The sequence below is a fragment of the Passer domesticus genome, chromosome 2 (genome assembly GCF_036417665.1).
Source record: "Passer domesticus isolate bPasDom1 chromosome 2, bPasDom1.hap1, whole genome shotgun sequence".
NCBI lineage: Eukaryota > Metazoa > Chordata > Aves > Passeriformes > Passeridae > Passer > Passer domesticus.
The window spans coordinates 84,971,305-84,996,991 of NC_087475.1; the positions used below are offsets into that span (position 1 = coordinate 84,971,305).

General features: G+C 36.7%; 1 protein-coding gene across 3 annotated transcripts in view; it reads left to right on the plus strand.

The window, feature by feature from the left end:
• The window catches only part of TENM4 (teneurin transmembrane protein 4), a 1,559,611-nt gene that overhangs the window by 106,617 nt on the left and 1,427,307 nt on the right, over window positions 1–25,687 (plus strand). The gene's annotated exons all lie outside the window — the stretch shown is intronic.

Sequence of the window (25,687 nt, forward strand, 5' to 3'; positions counted from 1 at the left end):
TTTAGATACTATAGAGCTGTTCTGTTTGTATTTTTTCCAGAATATATGTTGAAATAATTCTTCTCATTTCTCTCTTGCTATTCTTGATCTTCTTCAAAAATGGCAAGTGATGAGTTACATGTTCTACTTGATTGATGGTCTTTCATGTTCTTGCAAGATATAAAGATCTTCACTGTTCTTTTAGAATTTGAATGAATGAAACTGAATTAACTTGTAAATGGAAGCAGAATTTCTTGAAATCTAGGTAACTAAAAAACCTGCAGATGTTTAATTTAAAATTACAGAACACTCATTTCACAGACTGTGCCACAAAAATAGTCCCAGGATACATGGCTTTTCAGGGACATCTGTGAGTTATGCAAATGAGGATGCCGACTGACAGCCCTGAAAATTATTCACAGAGCAGCAGGGTGGTAGCAGGAGTTTCTGCAAAGATGTTTGCAGCAAGTCTGCTGCACAGCTCTGTTGAACATCTACCTCCAAATCTAGCCAGTGCTCTTTTTTTTTATTATTTTAAATAAATGGGATGAAAATCTGGATAGAAATCTTGACTCTGAGCACCCTGCTTGGAGACTGCAAAACTTCATATATTCCTGCTTGCCTGCAGTTCAAATAGGGAGACATTTCTGTTGCTTTGACTTGGACCCCTGGTGCGAGGACACGAGGCTTGACTCCATGTTGATCAGAAGGCTGATTTATTATGATATATATTATACTAAAATGCTACATTACAACTATACTAAAAGAACAGAGAGAAAAAGATCAGAAGGCTACAAAGACAAGAATAGAACAGGAACGAATAACAAAAATCCTGTGACTGCTCACAGCCTTGGCACAGGTGGCTGTGATTGGTCACTGATTGAAAACAATCCACATGGACCAATGGAAGATTCACCTGTGGCACTCCACAGCAGCAGATAGTTATTGTTTACATTTTTTTCCTGAGGCCCTCAGCTCCTCAGGACAGGAAAAATCCTAGCAGAGGCTTTTTCACTAAAAATCCTGGCAACACATTTCAAACACAGAGATTGCAATTCAGATAATCTCTTGTATTTTTGGGTGATAAGACCTGCCTTTAGTTGACATGTCTAGTAATACAGTATGAAGAGACACCTGTCAAAATGCATTTATTAGAAAATTTAGTTGGATGACTGCTTCCTTTGTATTCAAAAAGTCAAAACTATAAAGATTTTCTTTTGAATTAGTACAAAATCTCAATTCATAAATTTTTAAAAATGTAATTATTCTTAACAGTTATTCTCAACTATTAAAGGAAAAATAATAAGCATCTTTCAATGTTCTCTTATAATTTATCTTATTGTGCACTGTTACATATCAGAACTTTGTGCTTCTTCCATGTCACACATTTGAAGCAGCAGGCAAAAATCTTAAATGTTCAATGACAAGGTCTTTTGAAGTCATGACATTTAAACCAACAAGCTGTCACTTCTTAAGCATCCTACATGCATATCTTCATCTGAAGTTTGATTTTTGTCTGTGTGACTGGCTTGTTTCCTTTCTAGAAGAAGCTCAGTTTGGGTGCAAACTCTTTTCTTTTGCATTGATAGGTAATATTTTTCCATAAATGAATGAAAATCACAATAATTTTTTGATAGCCCAAACTCACACCTTTATAGTTTTTGTGTCCAAAAAGCCTTCAAACATTTCTGTGACAGAGTATAAGGTCGTGTCCTACAACAGAGAGGACAAGACATCTATGATTGTCTAAGTCTTGTTAGTGGGCTCTCAGTGCAGTGTTCATGAAGCAAGACTGTCACAGAGAGTGAAGAATCCAGAATGAAGTGAGTACAATGGTTATTTGGTGTTCAGGAAGAAAGACGTTCAAAACCAGAAGGCATCATGGGGGAGATGTACTCTTGTGGTGTGATTGGTGCTGGCCTCAGCTGCTCAGCTCAGGACCTGCATCCTCCTGGACCTATCATACCAACTGGAGTTGTTCAAATACAAGCTGAGGCCTGGGAGGTGGGGAGCACTTCTGGACTTCACAGAGCACACCAAGACCTTTTGTATCCCTGCTTTTCTTCTCTGCATCCCAAAAATGTTTTCTGCTTTAGCAGAATAAAATTTTGTTAAGATTCCTTTTGTAATAAGTCTGCCCGATTACAAAACAAAGTATTGTGTGATATTTTATTACCAACATTGATATAAACCAGTGCTGCTTAGCAAGAATATAATGCACCTGGATACTGAGATGTTCTACTAACACTAACTTTGTTGAGATCTTTAAACATCTTCCAACCAACAGTTTTTGGTCACTTGGTATATTTCTACCTGTAATTTCAGCATTTAATTCCATAACTACATTTCAAATGAAGGGGAAAAGCTGGATATTGGTATCCCTGAAACTAATTTGTGCAATTCTACTACCATTATTTTCAGATATGGAAATTGAATAGATGATGCAGTATATCACTTCTATGTTTTGTTTTCATTTTATTTCTAATGTTCATTATCTTTTTTTCTAACTTTCCGTTTCTTGCAGAGACAATGATGCAATTGCTGTATTTTATTAGATAGAAATCAACAGTCTGATTTCACACTGAGAGTAAGAAGCTAATGGGAGTCACCAATATCCATTCTTTCCCATTTACGCAAGAACATTTCCAAAGAAAACCTAAACTGAAAAATAAGATAGATGAAATGAGGGAGTGATGGAGAACATGAAATTTCTTCAGAAATTATTGCATCGAAGAATTTTAAGAATCTATTTTTTCAAGACCAAACAAATCTGCAGAGTTTTTTGTTAAATAAGCTAAGCAAAAAATATTTCTCTCTTTCTGGTGCTGTTGCTGGAGGTATGGCCAACTGAGGCATGTACTGAACAGCTTTTATATTAATAAGCTGTCAGTGCACATAAATGTTTTTCCTTTGTTGTCCTGCAACTTTGAAACACCATCTTTTCCCACTTCACTTTATAAGCCACCAATATTTTAACCCCTAGAAAGTGCTAAAAAAGTAATTTTCTTTTCCTTATTCTCTGTGATGAGCATAAGTGTGATGGGTGAATATAGGATAGGGATTGTTATATTGATGTGACCTTTTAGACCTTTTGTGTAAGTCATTTACAGAATATATTATTTTGGAGATGACATTAAAATCTGTCCTCTTACAGTGCCAGAGGGCTGAGCTCTGTTTTCAGCGTGATACATTGTTATGAAGATGTAGTACAGTCTGGATAGCATTTCCAGCTACACAGGTATCTACACCCTGATGATGAAAGATTTATTCACCTTTTAAGATGAAATATGGTCTTGTTCTACCCACATCAGTATATTAAGTAGAGCTGAGAACAGTGCCTGGCATGGGAATGTGACTACACAGACTGCAGAATTTCTCAGGCAGTTTCTTGCAGTCTTTTTGCTTTTGCCAGCTCTACCTTAAACAGCTACTGAGTTCAGTTTGGAAGCAGGATTCTTCCAGCGGCTTCTGCCAGGATGTCCTCTTCAATCAGACTCTACAGGCTGAGAATTCACCAGTGCTGTAAAACCTCGGCTCTTCTATGTCAGCTTGCCTCAGTGATAGCGAGGTATGTTCCCAGGCATGTGTGCATATCTGAAGAAGTAGGCATAAAAAATGCCTGAGAGTTTCTTTGTAGGTAGATCAAATAGTCTTCAGCATCCTTGAAATGCCAGGCCACCCTGTTCTTGCTATTTCTTTGGCTAAAATAGAAAACACCTGTGGCTGATATTTGGCAGAAACCTAAACATATGTGTTGCAGCTAGATTTCTGAGTGATGCACTGTCATAGTTGAGATGGTCATGGTTGAGATGGAGACAGTACGAAACAACACACTACTTTCAGAAGACTTCAAAACCATTTTTTTTCCTAGCACGCATGCTTTTTATACATTCAAAAAACTCCTAGGTTTACACTTCACTCATCGGTCAGGAGACAAAGTGTTTATTGCAATAGAGAGTTGCTGGTTTCTCTTATTTATTCTTCTCTCTTTCTTGGTTTCTATGTCAATGACCTTGGCAGGAAATTGTTTCAGGTGTAAACATGGATCCTCTTATGAAACCTCTTTCTAGCTCAGAAAAGTCACTGTAAAACCTCTTTCACAATGCACAGCTAAATAATATTTTTTAAGATGAACTGGATTTGTTTTTCACCCTGTCAATGTGTGATTATAGTTCTTTTTTGTGTGAAAATTTTAGTTTCTTCACCTAGTGTCATGGTTTGACTGCTTAGCCATGTGTGAAGTTGGCTTCCATAAGGTGTGTTCTTGAAGCAATATTTGTGGAAGCAGGTATTGCCTTCTTGCTCTTGTCCAGGGGTGGTTTAAGATGCCAGTGTGTGCAAGCAAGGCCTCATGACCAGGGGCAATAAAAGAGAAAACACACCTCTCTCTATTTACCCTGTCATTAGTCTTTCCAAAACATCTCAGTTGTCAGATGAAACACATGAAGGAGCTGAAGATAAATGCAATGTTTTGGAATAAATAGTGTCTTCACCAAATATCCTGGGGTTGTTCTTTTGTCACATGATTTAAAAAAACAATCAGGAAACTCTCTAGAGGAGTAACCTCATGGAGTTGTCCCAGAGGACGCTCTCACCTCTCTGGCAACCAAGCAGTGCTTTCTGTAGAGAACCAGGACACCAGGCAGCTCCCCTGAGAACTAAGACAAATCCGTAGCTCCAGAAACCAGAGGAAGTCCAGCTGGCTCTAAATTTGCATGATGTTACTGAATGGCCAACATAATCATTTATGAGCACAAGATTCATACCTGTTATCAAGACTAGAGCCAGAGCCATCAAGGGAAGATCTGAAGGTTAATGCAGCTTTCTGTGGATCCAAACACCCCTTTTAAATACAAGTTGTTCTATCAATTGTTCCAAAATTATTCTGTGCACTCCAACAGATTATTTGTTTGTAAGTCATGCTGTGGACAAAAGTAAACTGCAAAAATTTCCCAAATGCTGTTAGTTGGGAAACCTAAATTTGTTTAGGTTTTCATTTGGTTGATGTTTAATATATATATATATATATATATTTTTTTTTTTTTATTATTTTAACAATTCCAAAGCATTCTAGGGGTGCTGCTTACTTAACCGTAATGCAGATGTCTACTTATCGGGCAGGCTCCCAGGAGTCTCTTCTTTTGTGGAGAGAAATGGACTTTTTAAGACATGCTTCAGCTCATTGTAATGTGTCTGTCTTCAGAAGATGAGTGAAACATGCTTTGAAAGTTCCTGAATCAGTGCCCTGGTGATGTAGGAAATGTATGTTATTCATTCAAAAGCTGAGATGGATATCACTTGGAAGTGTTTATAGATTGTGTGGCCAGATTAAATACCAGCTCCAGGTCTGAAGAGATTTGTTTAAAAGGCAGTATATCCATATCTTATTGCTCTCTTAAATTATATTCTCTTGAGCAAATATCAAAGTGGTGAAACATCTCTTTTTTAATACAAATGAAGTCACAATGATGTACACCAATGAAAGCTCTCTAGAAAGACACTGGAAAAAGATCCACAAAAATGTTATATATAAGGATTAGCAAAGTTAAAAAAGCAAGCAAAGAAACACTTATCAAAATACAAAACATGGTAACTAAGGTCCCTAAATATTTATAAACCATTAGGAAAGGGGCAGCAAGAGAAAAAAAGAAAATTTCGTTACCCTTCTTTTGGAGTAAAGGATTTTTTAGAAAGATAAAAAAGAGATTATATAACTCCTCATGTAATTAAGTAATAAAATATTAAAAAATCTCTAGAAAATGTTTTACTTCAGACAATAATTTATAGGTATAATCTTACATTTTATTTAACTATGTTCATCTCTGATTAATATGACCATTTTGTTTGGTATTAATTTGCCTTAAATATTTGCCAGTAGTGTTGTTTAAGTGAATATCTGACCCTGTTCTGGTGCTACACACACTTTTGATGTGAATTTGTCATCTGAGCTGAGAAGCCTTCGTGTGTTTAAAAATCATGAGTCAGATATACAAAAACCATAACTTCTGAAATTTAAATAAACAGTCTAAAATAAAGAGTTAGGATTCCTTTTGCAATTCTGCCTTAGGATCCATTTGTATGTGACCAAAACTTAAAGAATATTTTTCATGGTCTGTACGAACTTACCAAAGCCCAAAGCTATCTTCAAATACAAAGGAAATAATACATCACTCTTCTGACCCTTTTTAGGAGCTGTTTTTCCTGCTTCAGCCAGGATCTGCTGAGGGCTGAACTCATTGCTCCCACAGCTACTGAGGAGTGAAAATGAAGTGGGAGGCGCTGAGCTCTCTCCTTGGTGTCCAGTGCTAGGATGTGGAGGAAAGTTTTAAAGCTGCACCACAGGAGGTTCGGACTGGGCATGGGGAAGCAATTCTTTACTAAGATGGTGGCCAAACACCAGAACAGGCATTCTTAGGAAGGTGTTCAATCATCCAGGCCTATCAGTGTTTAAGGGGCATTGACACAATGCCCTTAATACTTTGCTTTTACTTGTCCAGCCCTGAACTGGACAGGCTGGTCTACTTGATGATCCTGATAGGTCCCTTTCAACTGAAATGTTCTGTTCTATTCTATTCTATTCTATTCTATTCTATTCTATTCTATTCTATTCTATTCTATTCTATTCTATTCTATTCTATTCCATTCCATTCCATTCCATTCCATTCCATTCCATTCCATTCCGTTTACACGAAGACCCTCATACATCCATCAGTGCTCTTCTGCTCCACAGCTTTGGCACTGTTAACATCATCCTTGCCTATAGCATTCCTTTTTCCTGCAGTCAGTCACCCATCTCTGCATCCAATAAGAACCTAATAATGCTGAACTGTTGCAATATTTGAATTGTTTGTGTTAAATAATGTCTGGCACATACACAAAATGAGATAAACAGAAACTGGGAATAAATTGGCTGTTGTTTAAATAAGGCAAGGTCATATGGGGATAAGTCTCTAAATGTGTAACTTGTGATCATTCAAACATTATGGAAGCTGAGTGAAAACTAGCTTTATATGTATTTTCTGTGACACAAGTTTGCAGTTTAAACATCTTAGTACATTTTTAGTATAGAAGGAAGAAAAAATGGAGTGTGGACAAAATAAACTGATTTTTTGCTTAGTACACATTATGTTTTTGATAAAGATGACATAGCAAAGGACAATTCAAACATGGTGTGCCCCACTTGATTTTTATGAACACGTGCACACAGAAACACAATTATTTAAGTGTTATATGAATGAAACAGTGTTTTTCAGACACAATTTTATTTCTTCGTATTGGCAGTGTTAAGAAACGGAAAAGAAAAAAAATTACTTACCTTTATAGAAGAAAATGAAGAACATTTAATGTTGCAGATAAATAGGTGCGTGTATAAGAATACATAATTAACATAATACTTACCAAAATACCAGTTTCATGTCAGGTTAATTGTAGGCCTTTGAAGCATCTTTAGAAGAAAATGAAAGCAGAGAAAGGGTACACTTTGACCATGCTTTCCTTCACAGTTAGGGGTTGATTGCACTACAGCTGTCAGCAGAGCTGTGACACATCAAAAGACTCTAAATTCCAGTGATGACAGAGCATAAGCTGTTGCTCCAGGCTGGCTGCAACACGGGAGAAGCATGGCACGTCTTTATGCATTTTAATGCTGCATATTGTAAAGTAAATTATCTAAGCCATAGTTCAATACAGCTAGGAGCAAATACCTGTTCCATTTAAGAACTGAAATTGCTTAGCCAAAGCATAGCTGGTTGGGCTTGATGATCTAAGAAGTCTTTTCCAACCTTAACGATTCTATGGACCCATAACTACAGGAATAAGTACAAGTTATCACTTGACATTTGCATGCTTGTATTGGCTTAAATAATGACTGTTCCTCCATATTGCCAAACAGCAATGTAAGGAAACATAGGCATTATTTTAGTGTTTCCAGCTTTTCCATCAGTGTGTGAAGTTGATACAGTATTATAAGAAAAATTGAAAAGACGTATACTACACTTGAAAAAACCCCGCTCTTTCCATTCTTTGTCCTGTAAGAAATAGAAGCATTTATGTGAAAATGGCCCAATAATTTTTAGTGAGTAGAGGTTTTTACTCTCACAGGATTCTTGAAAGTCAAAGAGTTTTCATATTTCTCTCATTCTTTTCTCTAGTGGCAATTCTTAGCTTTTCCCCATGTTCCTCTGTTGCAACTGCTGCACTAATTCACACTGACTTGTATTAATTTAGGACTAAAAGTTCTCGCACGTGTAATGGGTTCTTCATATGTCTTTCTTTTTCCATTTTTTTTTAATATTAATTTTTCCCATTTTTCACTGATTTCCACACATTCAGTCTGGACATATGACAGCCAAGCCTGAGTTATCTCTCAATCTGTGGTGTACTGCTATTTTTTAAGTACATATTTGTTTTAATTCTTAGAAAAGAACAGATGGCTTTGTACCAACAAACATGACACTGCTGTCTACTTTACATGTGAAGTAAGGAATATCTTACTTCTTTCCCCCCAGGTAATTGCCATAATTGAAATTTTATGAGAAAAAATGCAGTTCAGTTTGTCTGGATAATACCGAGATATGTGTTGGTGTCACTATGAGATGATAAGATACTAAAGGACATTGGTTCGTTTTTTTCCTAAAGGTGCCTGTATGGCTGCTGTATTTGCATTTGGCTTTGGAGGTATTTCTTTGTGTGCTGTGTTCCTCCTCGCGCTATCTTTTTAGGACTTACTTGCACAGTCAAATCAATCAATTTGCCACAGTAATTTCATAATTTGATGCTTAGAATATATCATTATATGTCTACTTTGTGTAACAAGGCATATGGTGCCCAGAGAGTTTGGAGCAGCCTGATCCCTGAAAGTGCTCAAGGCTAGGTTGGATGGGGCTTTGAGCAGCCTGGTCTGATGGAAGGTGTCCCATGGCTGGGAGAGCAAGAACTAGATGATCTTTAGGGTCCTTTCCAAACAAGCATTCTATGACTGTGATTCTATGACTGAAATTTTTATGATCCACAGAATTGTTTCTTCGTAACAATAGAAGTGAAAAATTATAACCACTAAATGTTCATGTCTGAATTAGAGTATTTGATTTATGTACAAAAGTTAGGCTTAAATGTGAGCATTTAGTGCAATTAGTGCAATTTTGCTTTTCTTCCCGTCTTTACGTGACACAATGCATAGCAAGTAAAGACAACTTTTTTTCAGCGATACTTTGCCTCTGCTCTCATCACACATTGATGCACTTCCACACCCAGGCAATCCCTCCTTCTGGTTCTCTACAAGCCTTGGTTGTTCCTTGCGTAGCAGCCCTCTAAGCCCATCCATACTGTGTGTCCAGGTGCAGCCAGCAGCATTTCCCACTGCTGGGGAATGTCCTGGTGCACACACACAGACACACACACACGTGCTTGACCTTATATGGCCACAACAGCCCAACTGAACAAGCCAAAACCATCAGCACTTCACGGGCACCACATCTGGTCCAGCAGAACTAGTGGACACACACCAAAGGACAGCTCCATTGGATAGCACTGGATAGCTCCAAAGGATAGCTGATGCTCCCTAGACCTGCAGGGGCCAGCCATGGGGCAACCAGTTGCAAGGTTTGGCCAGACAAGCAGGTGAACCTGCAGCCATCTTATTCATCTCTGCTTCCTTCATTCTCCTCTTCTCTGTTTCAAATCATACCCAGAATGAAATGTAAAGTGAACGCACATTCCCAAAGGACTACTGGAAGCATGTGTCTTTCAAATATTGGCTCTTTTACCTTAAAAACTCAAGTGTGACTGGTACAACAATCCTATTTAAAATAACTGGATTTACATTAGATTTTCTCAGGTTTAGAACAAGGCAAATATTTCCATTTTATAGTAGTTCAAACACCAAAGAAGATGTGCAAAATTGTTTGAACTTCCTGTAGATAGAAATCAGAAAAAAATCTGATGCAGTGGAATTTAAAAATATATTCTGGCTATTAATTTTCCAAATACCTTTGTAAGACTGTTGTCCACAATTACACAGAGTGTAGTAAGCATGGTTTTACCAAAGCTGTTTGTTAATTTTGATGTAACTTCTTTTCAAGACCATACAGTGAGTAAGTAAGGTATTTTATAGTCTGCAATCATTAGTGTGGAGAACGTGAATTGTCTTTTTTCACTATAATTTTTTCTTATTTTAAAGTAGAATAATCAAGAACATATTTTAACAAAATGATGGTCATAATAACTACAAAAGAGTTTAAAAAATACATCCCAATCATTTAAAGTTCATACTTTCAGAATGATTTATATTTCTGCCATTAAAAGGCTGTACAAGACAACACAGAGTTAAAACAAATTCCTTTATGACCAGTCACTAAATCTATGATATACATATTGTTAAAATAAAGTATGGGAGGAAATATGTGACTCCATCAGAAATTGAGGTCAATTAGTCACTCATTATAAAAAAGCAGTGAAATTGATTTGTAACTGTATCTCTTCAGGCTGCCATTCTGTAGAGTTAATAATAAAGTTTGAATTCTGACAAGGAGAGTCATTAAAGCACTTCATAGGCAAGAGTTATTCATTACTTTAAAACTTATTATCTTGAATTTATTCCCTCCTGCTAAAAAGATTTGTCATGTCCGAGAGATTAATGATTCTGAATACAAAAGAGATGGCTGACATAAGTTGTAATTCTCTGTGTTTTCAAGTGATTTACATGCAATCTTGGTGCTTTGTACTGTTTTTAAAAAATTACTGCTCTCAAATCTCACACCTTTATTTATTAATTTCCCTTCAAGAGTGTGTCATCACAGGACCTGAAAATCTCCTGCTTACATTTAATAAGGATCTTGGAATGTACTGTATTTCAATCAGTTTTATTTCATTTGCATTTATATTTTAAAATATCTGATTTGTTTAATTTATTGTCAACTTAAATATATCAGGAAAAGTCTATTTTCATCCCTCTGTCTATGTCTACCTAGGAAAACATTAACTAGATAAGAGTAGTAAGATTGAAGTGATGTTTTTATCCCTGAATTTTAAAAGGTTTAAGTCTGCTGGATGTGTGTTTATGATTCTCTCTAATCATCTATCCAGAATGAAACTTTTAATAAACCAAAAACTAAATTCCCATTTAAGCACAAATTAGCTCTAAAACACTCTAAACTTTGTGACAAATATGGATAACATACTTGCATGGAATCAGAAAATTACTGGTCAACAGTGCACAGAGAATTTCTTGTTTAGCACTACTGCACTGCATAATGCTGCAATGCTTGATTTTTCCTACTAAAATATTATTTCACACTGGAATTTTGGCTTCTCATTTTTATTAGGTGATTCATCCATATAGGATGTTTACAGCATCTTAATACTCCTAACTAATGAACTGAACTCGTTCAGAAAAGGTGAGTGGCTTTAGCACTCACAGTTTAGCACTCACAGAATTTAATTTCTGCTGTGAACTCAAAGAGATGGATTGCAATGGCACCACACTTCTAGTAAAACTACGTATGTAATGGAGTAGGGGGATTAAAAGAAAAGTTTCCTCCCTTAAAACTCCCCCAAATACACTTTGTGATCGTGATGAGGTTGAGTTTTCCGCAGCACTGCATGGTGTTGGTCTCCAATGAGTGCTTTGGGGTTGCACTCAAGAGTTGCTTCACTGTACAAATGTGTAATGAACCTGAAAAAACATGATCTGCAATTTCCAAACTGCTGTAAGGTTGGGAAGAGAAGGGAAAAATCACTGTTTACAGATAAAAACATCAGCTGTGTCATCATAGGAAGGACGTAAACCTGCTGGAGTTAGGACACAGCGAAAATGTTCAGAGGGCTGAAAAAATTCTTCCTATCAGGACAGACTGAAAGAACTGGGATAGTTTGATGTGGATCAAAGAAGGCTCCAGGGAGACCTTAGAGCACCTTCCAGTACCTAAAGGGGCTGCAAGAGAGCTGGAGAGGGACTTCCAGGAAGGGCGTGTGGTTGTAAGACATGTGGCAATGGCTTTAAACTGAAAGAGAGTAGGTTTAGATTGGATATTAGAAAGAAATTCTTTACACTGAGGAAGGAGAGGCACTGGCACAGGTTGCCCAGAGATGCTGTGGCTGCTGCATTCCTGGAAGTGTTCAAGGCCAGGCTGGACAACCTGATGTAGTGGAAAGTGTCCCTGCTCATGACAGGGGATTGGAACTAGAGGGTCTTTAATGTCCCTTCCAATCCAAATCATTCTATGATCTCATGAATTGATGATCTTCACAAATCTCATGCTTGAGAGCACCAATTGAAGTATAAACCATACCAAAAATTAGAATCAAAGGCCAAAACAAACAGTCAGGTGAAGGCAAGAGTTCAGTAGAATCAAGGCTTGGGTGACACCTCTCTCTGCAGGAAGGAAATCGGTTTGATTTCTAGAAGCAAGACTTGGTAAGTGCCAAGGTAGGAAATTTTAGGACATGTTAAATCACACATTTCATCATAGATAATAATCTCTGAGAATGCAACCTGCTATAGTAATGGACTCTATTTTTTCATAATTTTCTATACTGCTAAGCATGTGAGTGTGTGTTCATGAAGGTTTGCATTTCTGCACGTGCATCTGAGGGCTCACTTGTCCAAACATGATGTTTAGAGTGTATTGTGTGGTCTGCCAAGGATGTGGGCAGACCTTTTTACAGGCCAATACCATGGGGCCAGGAAATTTTTTATGCTTGACCACTTGCATTAGCAGGCTGTAAATATCACATATCTTTTTGTGAAATCTGTCACAGAAAATAAACAAGGTTTTAGGAGAAATGGTTCCCTTGTGCTGGTTATCCATAATGAATACAGGCAAATTATGAAAGCTTGTTCCAGTTTAGAGCTGAATCTTGCCGTCTGTCCTCTAACAAGAGTCCTTGGCATCAAGAATCAGCTTTTTTCTCTCTTTTCATAGGTGGTTAGTTCTGTTTGAACAAAAACTTACACTACATGATCTAAGCACAGTAAGACGATTTTCTTTCATCTTTCAGAGCATGATTGATTTAGGAAGTGTGTAAGTTTTCTCTTTTGTGAATGTGATTTCTGATTAATTTCTGCTTCTTTGTCTTAATGTGAAGCAATCTCTGAGAAAGTATAGTAAATCTGTCCATGTCACACAAGATTGCTGTTCCATTAATCTTCTGCAGCAACTTTTCCTCTTACCCTGATCACCCAAACAAAACAACCCTTCATGACTCTGAAAATGCACTCTACAGGGTTATATATTTGAGAGGCAAGTGGCATACTTAAATAGCCCACTGGATTTTTAGTTTCAGTAACCGAGAGTAGTTTTTCTGCACTTCTACATGGACAGTCCTAGTATGGAAGATTTTTCAATTTTTCATATCCAGAGTGCCTTTTTTTCTTTGAACAAGAAAAACCTTATTCTTAAAATATTAGTCCCTGTACTAGCCTGAGCCTCACTTATTAAAAAATAAGACGATAGTCAAAAGCAGTGGCTTTCCCATGCCACCAGTAAATCTGTCGGGACCAGATTTCCAAAGCCTCAAAACAGCTTGGATACAATGTGACCTGGAGGTAAAAAGAAAGTTAAAACAGAATAAGAGGAATATATAAAAAGTACACTGTCAGCTCCATACAAACAGCTTGTGAGGGTATTGCCACCTGACACTGAGGAAGACCTTGGGTGAATTTTCTTTATAGATATAAATAAATTATTTTAAATTGCATATGGATGTAATAATGCAATAATTTGGTGTTGCACTTTAAGCATCCCCCACACCCTATTTTTATGCAGCCTTACTTCTGTCATTTTCTTGTGCTAATTATTCTAGTGGAAAAGTTACTGTTAAGCTTGCAATAAACTGAAATTGCTGACTAGAACAATAGAAGACTGCAAACCTTTGTTTGCAGTGATTGTTTATGGGAAAAAAGATGTGAACAAGAGAAACGAATTATTTTAAAAAAAATTATATGGGCTTTATTTTCTTAGGGTTTAAAACCAGAAAGTTTTTCAGATCAGATCTGTGTGGGGAGAGAACAGAATGCCTGTTTATCATATATTGACCTGTAACTATTATGTGGATGCATTTAAAGTGTAAAAAAATCCAACAGAAGCCAATTATTTGCTTCTTGGTTTAATTCTGTCGTAAATATGGTGTTTAACATGGAAGCTTCTCTGTTCACTTGTACCATTTTATTAACAGCTATCAAATCCAGCTGCTTACCTTCTGGTATTGTTTCAGTTAACTAATTCCCTTTTAATTAGTAGGACTTTTATGATCATCTTCCTTAACATTTTAGTTAATCCAAATGCCTGGGAAAGTATCAAGAAGGAGAAGTAGAAATGTACCAACACAATTAATTTTGTTTGGCTTCAGTATCCTCTAAAAGTATCAAATGGCGAAAGTGTCCTTCAGTAGCCCATTCACCTTCAGTAAAGCACTATCATATCTATATTCTGATATGGTGCTGATTCTAATCAGTGGATTCTATTATAGGCCTTTAAGCAAAAAAAGAAAGTGCTGATGAAGGCCATAAAAATAAATGAGGCTTATTGCTTCTTGACATCTTTAGCACTTTCTGAGGTTTCCTGAGTGAGCAGGGGTAGCAGACAATAGCTGGAAGATTGTGTGTAAGATAATGAGAAAAATAAATGCATCCTTGGAAGCAGCCAGCAGTAACCATGGCTAACATTCATTACGCAGCGTCTGGGCTGCTCCCAGTACGATGTTATTAATTTATAGAATGAGCTAAGAGGTGTGAAAGAAAGCTGATGTTTGCTCCTAACCTTCCTGGCCAGCATTTTGAATATTAACAGAGAGGTCAAATGCATTATCTCCTTGAAATTGTCTCTCTCTTTTGTTTTCCTTTGGTAAGAAGTGAAGCAAAACATGCCACTTAGAAGAAAGGGATGTGGGAAGCAGCTCCTGCCCTCGCTTTGGTCAAAGAAAAAAAAAAATAGGACTGAATGGAAAATAGGTGATGGAGATGAAGGTGTGTTTTAGAAATCATATGGGGAGAGAATGTTCTTATAAATTCAAAAGACAATTTCAGTTCCTTTCCCAGGACTGTTCTGGGAGTGAGGGTTTAATAGCAGAACATATGAGAAAGTGAGTATAGTATTTAGATGTTCACACAGCAAATTCCAATTCTTGTATTCACAACCTCTTAGGAGTAATCTGCACCATATCTACCTCATCCTGTGGGTAGGTCAGTATTTAGTTGTTCTTGGGATACAGATTAGATTTACAGTTCAGTGCAATTTACACTTGTTCTTTCACAGCGCTGAAGGCCAGGTTGTATATGTGCTGCCTGCCTGCATGGCAGCTTCTGCCTGCTGTGGTGTTTATGTAGTTTAATTATTTGTATGAGTTAACTAACCAGAAACAGACTCAGACTGTGATTACTGACATAGCAAAAGAGCACAGTCTTAATCATAACTTGGAGTATTTTGGAAGAAATCATGAGATTTGTAACTAACTTTACACTGACTATGTGTGTAGGTCATTTGGTGTACAAACAGTATGATCAGTGTTGTTGATTTAAAAAGCAATTTAGTGGACAGGAACTCTACACCAATTTTAACTCCTTCCTGTACAGATCTCACAGAGAAACACCCACACATTCAGTTCAAAGTATTCTAAATAACTCTGCTGGCTTCACTGGGAATCAGTTTAAAGTTAAGCAGACATCATTCCAAGTCCAAAGATTTTGTTTTAAATAGCCTTATGATCTGATCACAGAAATTTTATAATCAGAATAAAAGGAAAAATAATTAGATGGTTTATTTTCTGTTTCTTACTCACTTTGCTGTACTTGAATATAAGAAACAAAGGCAATCAGTGGCAAGATCAGTGCTTCCTTTCCTTTTACATTTGCACCTCTTGATCTTGAAGATCCAGCAGGGAATGATAACAGTATGGACAGTAAACTGGGACAAAATGTTAACATGTCAACCATACAAAGGAATGTTGGGAAAGTGAAAGAGAAATACAATCCCTTTGCTCACTCATCTAACAGTGATTCTGTTCAACTGACATTAATCTATTTTCTGAAACAGAGAAAGTGCCAAAGGAAGGTATTTTGTCTTTGTTCATATATTTTGTGACTACTTTGGCAGGTTTGTTCTGCAGAGCTGTGGAAGAAGTGTGGATATGCTCTGAATCTGGAATACAGAATGATTAGAAAGCAGTTAATGCTAAGACCAAACAGAATATTTGAGAAAGAAACCCAGTCTTCCCTTGAGGTTTTCTTTCAGAGGTTTTTTTTTGTGTTTGGTTTTTGTTGTTGTTGTTGTTGTTGCTTTGGTTGTTTTTAAATTTTTGTTTGTTTCTTTGTTTTTTGGTTTTCTGGGTTTTTGTTGGGGTTTTGTTTGTTTCTTGTTAAAATGCAGGTACGAATTCCTGCTACTTTGCAAATAAAGTTTACAGAAGTCACAAAAAGCCTTCTTCTATATGATTTTCCATAAGAAACCTTAATTATATCTTTAGAATCTTTCCAAGTTCTTTCTTTAATTTTCTTTCACACTTTCACAAGGTTTAGACTGGAAGCCTAAACCAGCAGTTTCTGCTTCTGATATATTGAGTATCTACATATTGAGTCCCAACACTTGATGCTTCTATTCCATTCAAGGACTCTTCACCACAAAGATCTCAAAAAGTATTGAGTTTTTTCTTTAATTGCAGATTTTCTATAATATAATGAGCTAAGATAACACAAAGCCTGTGAGCCACCAATTTAATAATTTTGAAGGAGAAGTGACTGGCATTGCATAAAAAAAAAAAAAAGAGGTGATACAATTTAAGCAATTTGAAGAGGTAGATTATACCAGGCTAGATATCACATTAGATAGCATTTACTGAAAATTAATTAATAAGCAGAATAAATGTACTGCTAAATGCAGAAAATGATTTGGCTTGGAAGCATTTAACACATTTAAGATCAAGGCAATATTGCTCAGCTGAGAAACTGTAAAATTGGGGAGTTGATAGCAAGCTCAGCTGAAAGGGAAACATTAGCCTAGAAGGAGGATGCTACTGAAATTTCTCAAAAATCAATTTTGGGAACAGTCATGTTTAATAGTTTTATTTATGATCTTGGCATAGAGGCAAAATTGGGAAGCATCATTTGGAGGACAGAAGAGTATTGCCTTATCATAGTGAAGGAACTAAATGACCTTGACATCAGAGGTAATAGGAACAGGATGAAATTCATAAAGTGAAAGGCGATAGTATAAAATAAACTTGGAAGACTAGTTTCAAATCTGTCCACTATCATCCAGGAATACATTACTTGAAAAAAGCTGGAAGAGAAAGGCCTTGGTTGCAAGAGCTTATCAGTGAAAGACTATTAATTTTCACTGTTCCAACTGTGAAAAAGTCAAACATCTTCTTAAGATGTACAAGTAATTTTTCATACAAATTTCACAAGAATCATTTTGCATAAATCCAAGAAATTTCATCTCAAGAAGAGAATAAAATTCTGATTATATGTATTTAAGAAAGATGTATCAAACTATATAAAGATTTCTTTTTCATTATTACAATATTCAAATATTTTAACAGTCTCTTTGAAAGCCAGCAGAACCTTAATCCTTGAGATATTCAAAGCCTGACTAGACTGAGTTCTAAGCAACCTTATCTCATTGACCATGACCAGGATTTGGGTTAAGTGACATCTGAATTTTCTATTATTTTTTTATTCTATATAAAAAATATTTATAACCTAGTGGCACTAAAAGTGTCACAAGATGCAACACCCTTGCAAATAAAGCCTGATGAGTTTATGAAAGGTATTGTGTGATTGTTACCTTTATAAGCAGGGGACTTGCTTGGGAGTATTTCCATCAGTTCCTGCTCTAAAATTTCCTTAATGGTTGAGGAATACATAATGTCAAGGCTACAAAGAGCTCCTAGCAAGAAACATTCCCTGTAACAAAAATCTTTAGGATTTTGGACATTTTGATAGACTGAAAATCCTTCCTGATCCCAGATGAGGCAGTTATTCTGACCAAAAGCATTTACACTAGACATACCCATCAGTGAATTAAGTCACTGTTGTGGCACCTTTGTTTTGTTTTTTTTCTTGGTAAAATAAACAGAAATAATCAAAACCTTATTTCATTCTGCCCTCAACAATCAATACTGGACGCCTCTATTCCTCTCAACCTCTGTTTAAGACAAAGTCTTAAAGTGTAAAATAAATATTTTGGGAGTTGGAACTAGATGATTTTTCAGGTCCCTTTCAACCCAGACTATTCTGTGGTTCTAGGAAATCCAACCAACTGCAGTGTGTTCCAGTAGAGTCTGAATTTTGTGTACATCACTGGGAGATGGTACTATTAAGAGAATTTTTATTTTCATAAAGGCAGTGTGAGAAGTAGGAGGTGAGAATGGGTAGTTGCAGTCTTTACAAACCCCTATAGAATTTCACAGATTTTTGAAAGAACTGCCATGAAGATGCAAGTTACAGTATGTGTTGCAAAACATAGATTCTTTGAATATAAGGTTGCTGACTGGAAATAAGATCAGTATCTATCCAAAGGAAATTTTTTCCCAAGTTGATAAGAAATTGTACTAAATTGAAAAAGTTAAGTTTTTATTCTCAAACTCCACAGCTTTCTTTTTTTTTTTTTTTTTTTTTCCTAGTTCCTATTCCTTTATATAAATTAAGCTAATGTTTCTGATCCTGGAGTATATTAGTTGACTCCGGAACAGTCATCTGCACTTCTTTCAGGTATTCTATGGAGATTTAAAACTCTTGCATATGTCATCAGTAAAGGCTTTCTGTTGATGGGCTTTTAACACAAAATGTTCCACATTGGATTAAATCCTATGCTATTTAGAAGATCTTCTAAAATTGTCTTGGTACACCTTTAAGAAAATCTATTCTATCAAATTTACATTTGCCAAGTGGAAGTAAGAATTATTACAAAATTTGAATACAAAATGTCATCTATTTTGTGGTAATTTCCTAAAATATACAAGATTTTGACTTCTTTTAAAATTTTTTAATATAAATGTCATATGATATTAATCGAAAGCCACAGAGAAACTGAAGTAAAGAATAACAAAATAACTTCCATCTATCTAACAGATTGTTGTAACAAATCCTCTCCTCCATGAAAGATGCTTTTCATAAAGATCACAAGAATTAATGTTTCTTTAAATCTTTAGTTCTTTATTGATAAAATCATTAATTAAGCATGATTTTATTCCTGTATTTATGTAAGTTAAGTAAATTTGTATTTCCACGTTTTATGTTTCTTCAGATAAAGTAATGATACTGATTATTATCAATTTCTAGAGGTATTTTCAGTTTACTGGTTTACCAATTCACTGTTACCATTATACCATTACAAAATAAGAACTTAGTTTCAGAAATCTCCTTTAACTAGTTCTCTTGGGACTCTTGTTTGTAAGTCATCTCACTGCATTGAAAATCTCTATGCTCTTTTCTCAGAATTAAGAAATTTTCCTTTTTATCCTTTAAATAGAGAACTCTTTCTTATTTTGTTAAAGATAATAAGCAAAAATATCTGTAGAACATGTTTGTCTTCTGTATTGCTAGTGGCAGATTTTTCAACAGCATCTTCTCTTGTACCTCATCTTCCTTTTAGACAAAAGTGCCATCTTTTGACACACACCAGTAGAAAGAAGAATACATTAATTTAAATAAAAAAATCAAAAGAAACTTAAGAAAGAATAAATGAAAATAGGACAGAATGAAAAAGATGATAACAATAAGCTGTTTTTCTTTGAAGTACCTAAAATCTGTGGTCATGAAAGACCTGGAAGTGTGTTTAGTGTCATGAGAACAAAGTAATACACTAAAATGATTTTAGTAACTTTGTACATTCTGTGTATTAAATTTTCCATTAATATTTTCATATTATTACAGTCCAGAAAGAGCCATTAGATTATCTTGCCTCTTTTGATGTTGTAAAGTATAAGTACACATTTCACCAAGAAAAGTATTATTTTTACTGACAGTCCTTTTTTTTAAAATCTAAATAAGAAAGTAGTTTCCATGCATGAATTTACTGTGCTAAGTAAAGAGCAAAAATCATAGCTCAGACTAATTTACCCTAGTACCCACCATTAGTGCTCTCTGGCACAGAAATGCCTGCCAACCAGTCCAAGACAATGCCAAGATATTATTTATGGATACACCAGCAACCATACCCAAAAGTAAGCTGGAAAAAAAAAAAACAAAACCAAACAACAAAACCCACAAAAAAAACCCCACCTTCTCTAAATTTGTTTTCATTCATCCTCCAATGTCCTCCTTTGCGTTTTCAAATATGCCAAGGTCATTCTGGCATACCTCATAGCATCATGAGATCTTATGACAATTCAGATTGGAATTATCTTTGAGTCATCTAATTCAACCTCCTCAGAACACACAATGCGTGGCCACAGATCCATATTACAGAAATCTCAGCCATATGGGCTCCAGAGCAACCCTCAAATTATTTCAAACAGTTTTCACAATCATACAAAAAGAGCTCAGAGGAGATCCAGGCCAATTGTCATGTGCTGTGGATGAGGTTAGTCTATGAAGCAGTATTTATGTCTAAAAGGGTCCCTGCCCTAAACAGTTTAACAATGTAAAATACCCTTTACTTATATATATATGAATTGATAAGGGATTTTTTTGTCATTGCTCTCTTGGGATTTTTTGTCCTTGATTTTGAGAAAAAATATTAGGTTTCTACATCAGAAGGTCAAACTTCCATATTAGCATTTTATAACTTTTACATGCAGCTTTTCTTTTCACACTTATAAGTGTTTCAGTCTCCATCATCAGATTTCCTGTCTCTTCCTAGATATAATGTACCTATCACTTGCAATATCTATCTTGGCATTTTGGACACATAGTGCAAATTAATCCAAGAGAAATACCCAGAGAGACAATGCCAATATACAGGCAGGTCAGACAGAGGCTAGCTATATTTCTAAAATACAACTGCAGTTTATTTTGAAAGCCAGTCCTTTCATAGAAATTGCTCACTGGCTGAAAAATTCAGCTGGGTCTTAATCCTGTCCTCGGAGAACAATCTGAGCAGCCAACCTGTGAGATGGAGAACACTTCATAAAATCATACCCAGGGGCTGTAGATGGAAAACAAATATGGTTGTGTCCATAGGTTCAGTCTCATGAGGGAATAGGGAATGGACCAAACAGATGTGAATGCAGAAAATCTCCACATGCACAGCTGACAATTCTCACCACCTTCAATGGTTTGATCTGTAGGAAGCTCTCTGCTCCCACTTCCATGTGCAGACTGTAACACAAATTGCTATTTATGTATCTGCAGGTTCTCAGTAAGCTTCTTTTTCTCCCTTAAATACATAAATCAGTAAATATATATATATGTATGGGATACTAGGCAGTTCCACTGAAAATGGCATGAAGTGTCATATATTTGAAACTAGTAAATTTCTAGATTGACTGAGTATTCTTTGGGAATTTCTTTAGCAAAATCTCCCTAAGTACATCATATAAATGCAATAAAATTCTAAAAAAGAATGTATGTTTGTATACTGCCTCTATATATCCTATCATATTGTATTTATTCATAATATTGTGCTTCTGCATATATTAGTGAATGCGCATAGTAAATGTTTTAAAGGTTTGTTTTTTTTTCAGATAATTGGAATTCAAAGGAAATATAACATTGGTGGCATAATAATAATGCCCATTTTCCTGGACGTATTTCATATTATATGTTGATATAGTGTAGGTTAAGCATATATACAGACATCAGATTGAAGCCCACAGCTCTGAACTCTGAATGGATTGCTTTAGCAGGGAGCAGGGAGCAGCCCAAAGCCATAAAAATGTCAAGAGCTAGCCCTAAGCAGCAAACAATGAGCAGCCACCCCGGCGTGGTGTGTATGTGCCAATGGACTCTGGCCTTTGCATCATATTTAATACCCAAGACTTAACATCACACTGGTAAAGCTGTGTTGACACTGGTTCTGAAGCTGAGCTACACTTTGTAATGTACTTTAAAACTCCTAAATCACAAACATTTAAGGAGGACTACTTTATCCCTTGAGTCTAGAGAAGAGAGTGAGGTCATGTGGTTTTATCCCAGGGGTAACATCAAATGATATTGCAACTCAAAGGTAGAGATCATCTTGACAACTGCATTCTGTTGTCAGGATCTGGAGAAGAATTATTGCATGGAACTGCAACCCTCCCTTCCATATAGCCATCCATATTGGACAGCCCAGGGAGATGATGACAAAGAATATTTCTTGACCATTTCCATGAAAAAATGAGGGTTCAATGGCTTGCCTTTTGCTGCAGTTAGAGACATAATAAAAGAAACACTACCATGCAAAAGGTTGAGGAAATGGTCAGTGAGCCAGCATGACTGGCACATTTTTTATTTCTGACATGCATGAAATGAAAGTTATTTTGTGTGATTTTCTTCCAAGAGACCAAGGAAGAAGTATAATTTTTCAGGGAGCTGGTGATCTGTGTATCAGAGAGTAGCAAGGTTGTAACTGTTTTCAGAAGTTCTAATTAGTTCCAATATAACCTCATTTTCAGTAGTTATAGTTGCTTGTCCCTTATCTAATTGTTCCTTTGAATACCTCTGCATTGATTTCTCCCAGTCATAATTGCAAGAGGGTGTGTGCCAAGACATTTCCTAAATGGGTGTTTTATTCATTGAATTCGTCGCCTGGCTCTTATCAGCATCTGATAGAAGGATGAGAAAAAAAAAATTAAACAAGGTCATTGTTTTCCCTTGTTAATTATTTAGCATTTATGGCATTTAATTTGTACATCTTCCGTGAATAATATCCTGTGGATTCCTATTGTATTAGTGATGTACATTTCCCTTACAGGAAAATTTTGATGTGCTTTATATGATTCTATAAAACACACAAGGCTGGCACGTAAAAAGACGCTCCAGGCAAAGATTTGTTAATGAGTTCCAATTAGCTAAAAATCAGAAAAACCCAACAAATAATATTGAACACAGAAAAATTGTTTGGATCAATCTTGTATGGATTAGAGGTTCTTATTCACTGTAGATCTTGCTATGATCACTTATGCGTTGCAATACTTTTATTACATCTGAACTTTGCAGTAATTATGGATGCAATAAAACTTCTGTTAAAAGTCATTAAAATGTTGCTCATGGACCAAATTACTAGGAAAATTGGTTAATATAGAATAAGACAGACTCATATTAAATTAGACAATTCAGTTCAATATAAAATTAACCAAAATAAATTGACAAAAAAGAAAGCTCCAGTTTTTCTTCTGATGTTTCAAAAAGACCATCTTCTCATTCAGTTTTAACCAACTATGAACAGTCCACTTAAATGATTCAGTCCTGGGTTACAGTAGTAATAGAAGTAACCCACTATTCTACTTTTTTGCACATTTCTAATTTTTTATTCTACTTTTTTTTGTTAATGTCATCTGAAAATATGATATCTGAAAAAGTCATTAGTGACTAAAGAATGAAAAGATACCCCATGTATTTGAAAACAGAAAGAATGAAAATCAACCACAAGCTCCCCTGTGACTCTGTATTTGTTTTGGTTTAGGGCAAGTTTGGGAGATAATTTCTAAAGGGGCTTTTTTACAAAAGCAGATTTAATTGCTCTTCATCAGTGAGACTAAAGTTTTCACCTTTTGGCCAGTTTGTAATTACTTCCAGAATCTCAGGGCGATTCAGCTTTCCAATATGGGCGTGCTCTGTTATGAGAGCAATCTACTTACTCCATGTAGTACTGGTGGCATGGTGGGTAGAGGGAACCTTTGCTTTGAACAAAGTACTGGTAGTTGGGGTGCCAGGAGGAGTTGTGCTTCGGTGCCTATTACTTCTGAGGCAGCTTGGACTTCTTCATAGGCTGCTAAAATTTCCTTCTCTGTTGGAGTATAGTTGGCTTCAGACCCTCTGTAGCTTCAACTCTAAAATTTTAGTGGTTGGCCTCGAGTCTTTCCAGGCACTTTCTGCTACAGGCTCCAGGATAAACCATGGTTCCTGGCTGCAGAGTAGAGCACATTTTTTACATCTGGTCTTGTCCTGACTGGGCCAAGGGTTACCGCATGAGCGATCTCCTGCTTAATCTGGACGAAGGCTTGTTGCTGTTCAGGGCCCCAGTGGAAAGTGTTCTTCTTACTGGTGACTAGATAGAGAGGGCTCATGATTTGACTGTACTCAGGAATGTGTACATTTGCATTCTCCAAAAACCTATGGCGCTTAGGAAAGTTTGTGTTTTTTTCTTGTTGGATGGTGGAGACATTTCTGTGATCTTGTTGATGACATCAGTGGGAATCTGACGCCGTCCGTCTTGCCACTTCACTCTCAGAAACTGGATCTCTTGAGCAGGTCCCTTGACTTTGCTCTTCTTGATGGCAAAGCCGGCTTTCAGGAGAATCTGGATGATTTTCTCTCTTTTCTTAAACACTTTTGCTGCTGTCTTCCCCCATACAATGATGTCATCAATATATTGCAGATGTTCTGGGACTTCACCCTTTTCTAGTGTACTCTGGATCAGTCTATGGCAGATGGTAGGACTGTGCTTCCACCCCTGGGGCAGCTGGTTCTAAGTGTACTGCACACCTCTCCAGGTGAAGGCAAACTGAGGCCTGTATTCTGCTGCCAGCGGAATGGAGAAAAATGCATTGGCAATATCGACAGTGGCATACTACTTTGCTGCCTTGGACTCAAGCTCATACTGGAGCTCTAATATGTCTGGCACAGCAGTGCTCAATGGTGGAGTCGCTTCATTCAATGCATGGTAGTCCACCGTCAATCTCCATTCTCCTTCAGATTTACGCACAGGCCAAGATGGGGCTGTTGAAGGGTGAGTGGGTCTTGCTGACCACCCCTTGGCTCTCCAGCTCTCGGATCATCTTATGGATGGGAATCACAGCACCTCGAGTGGTTCTATGCTGTCGATGATGCACTGTGGAAGTGGCAATTGGTACCTGTTGCTCTTCTCCCTTCAGAAGCCCTACTGTAGATGGATTCTCAGACAGTCCAGGCAAGGTATTCAATTGCTGGATGCCTTCTGTCACTACAGTTGCTATCCCAAATGCCCACCTCAGTCCTTTTGGGTCTTTGAAATACTCACTTCGCAGATAATCTATGCTTAAAATACATGGGGCCTCTGGGCCAGTCACAATAGGATGTTTCTTCTGCTCATTCTCAGTTAAGCTTACATCAGCTTCCACCAAAGTAAAGTCTTGTGAACCCTCTGTCACACTAGCGATAGAAACGGATTTTGTCTTCACATGTCTTGATGGAATTAAGATATACTGTGCACCAGTGTTGACCAAAGCTTTATACTCTTGTGGTTCTGATGTGCCAGGCTAACGAATCCACATCGTCCAGAAAACACAATTTTCCTTAGCCTCTACTTGGCTAGAGGCAGGGCCCCTCTAAGCCTGGTTATCTTTCTTTCCTTGGGCATATGTCTTAGAGGTTCCTTCAAGGGGATCAGACATGTCATCATCATCATCATCATCATCATCATCATCATCATCATCATCATCATCATCATCTACTGGTCGATCGGTCTTGTCTGTGCATTTCCCACTTCTAGTGCTAGTAGCAACAGCCATTGGTTGAGGCTTATTTTCTGGTTTAACTGCTGGCTTAGGCTCACTATGTGGTTTATCTGCTGGCTTTGAGCCTGGGGTGTTGGCTGCAGCCTGAGTGACTGGGATAGCTCTTAATGTATCTCCCTGCCCCCCTTCCTCTGTC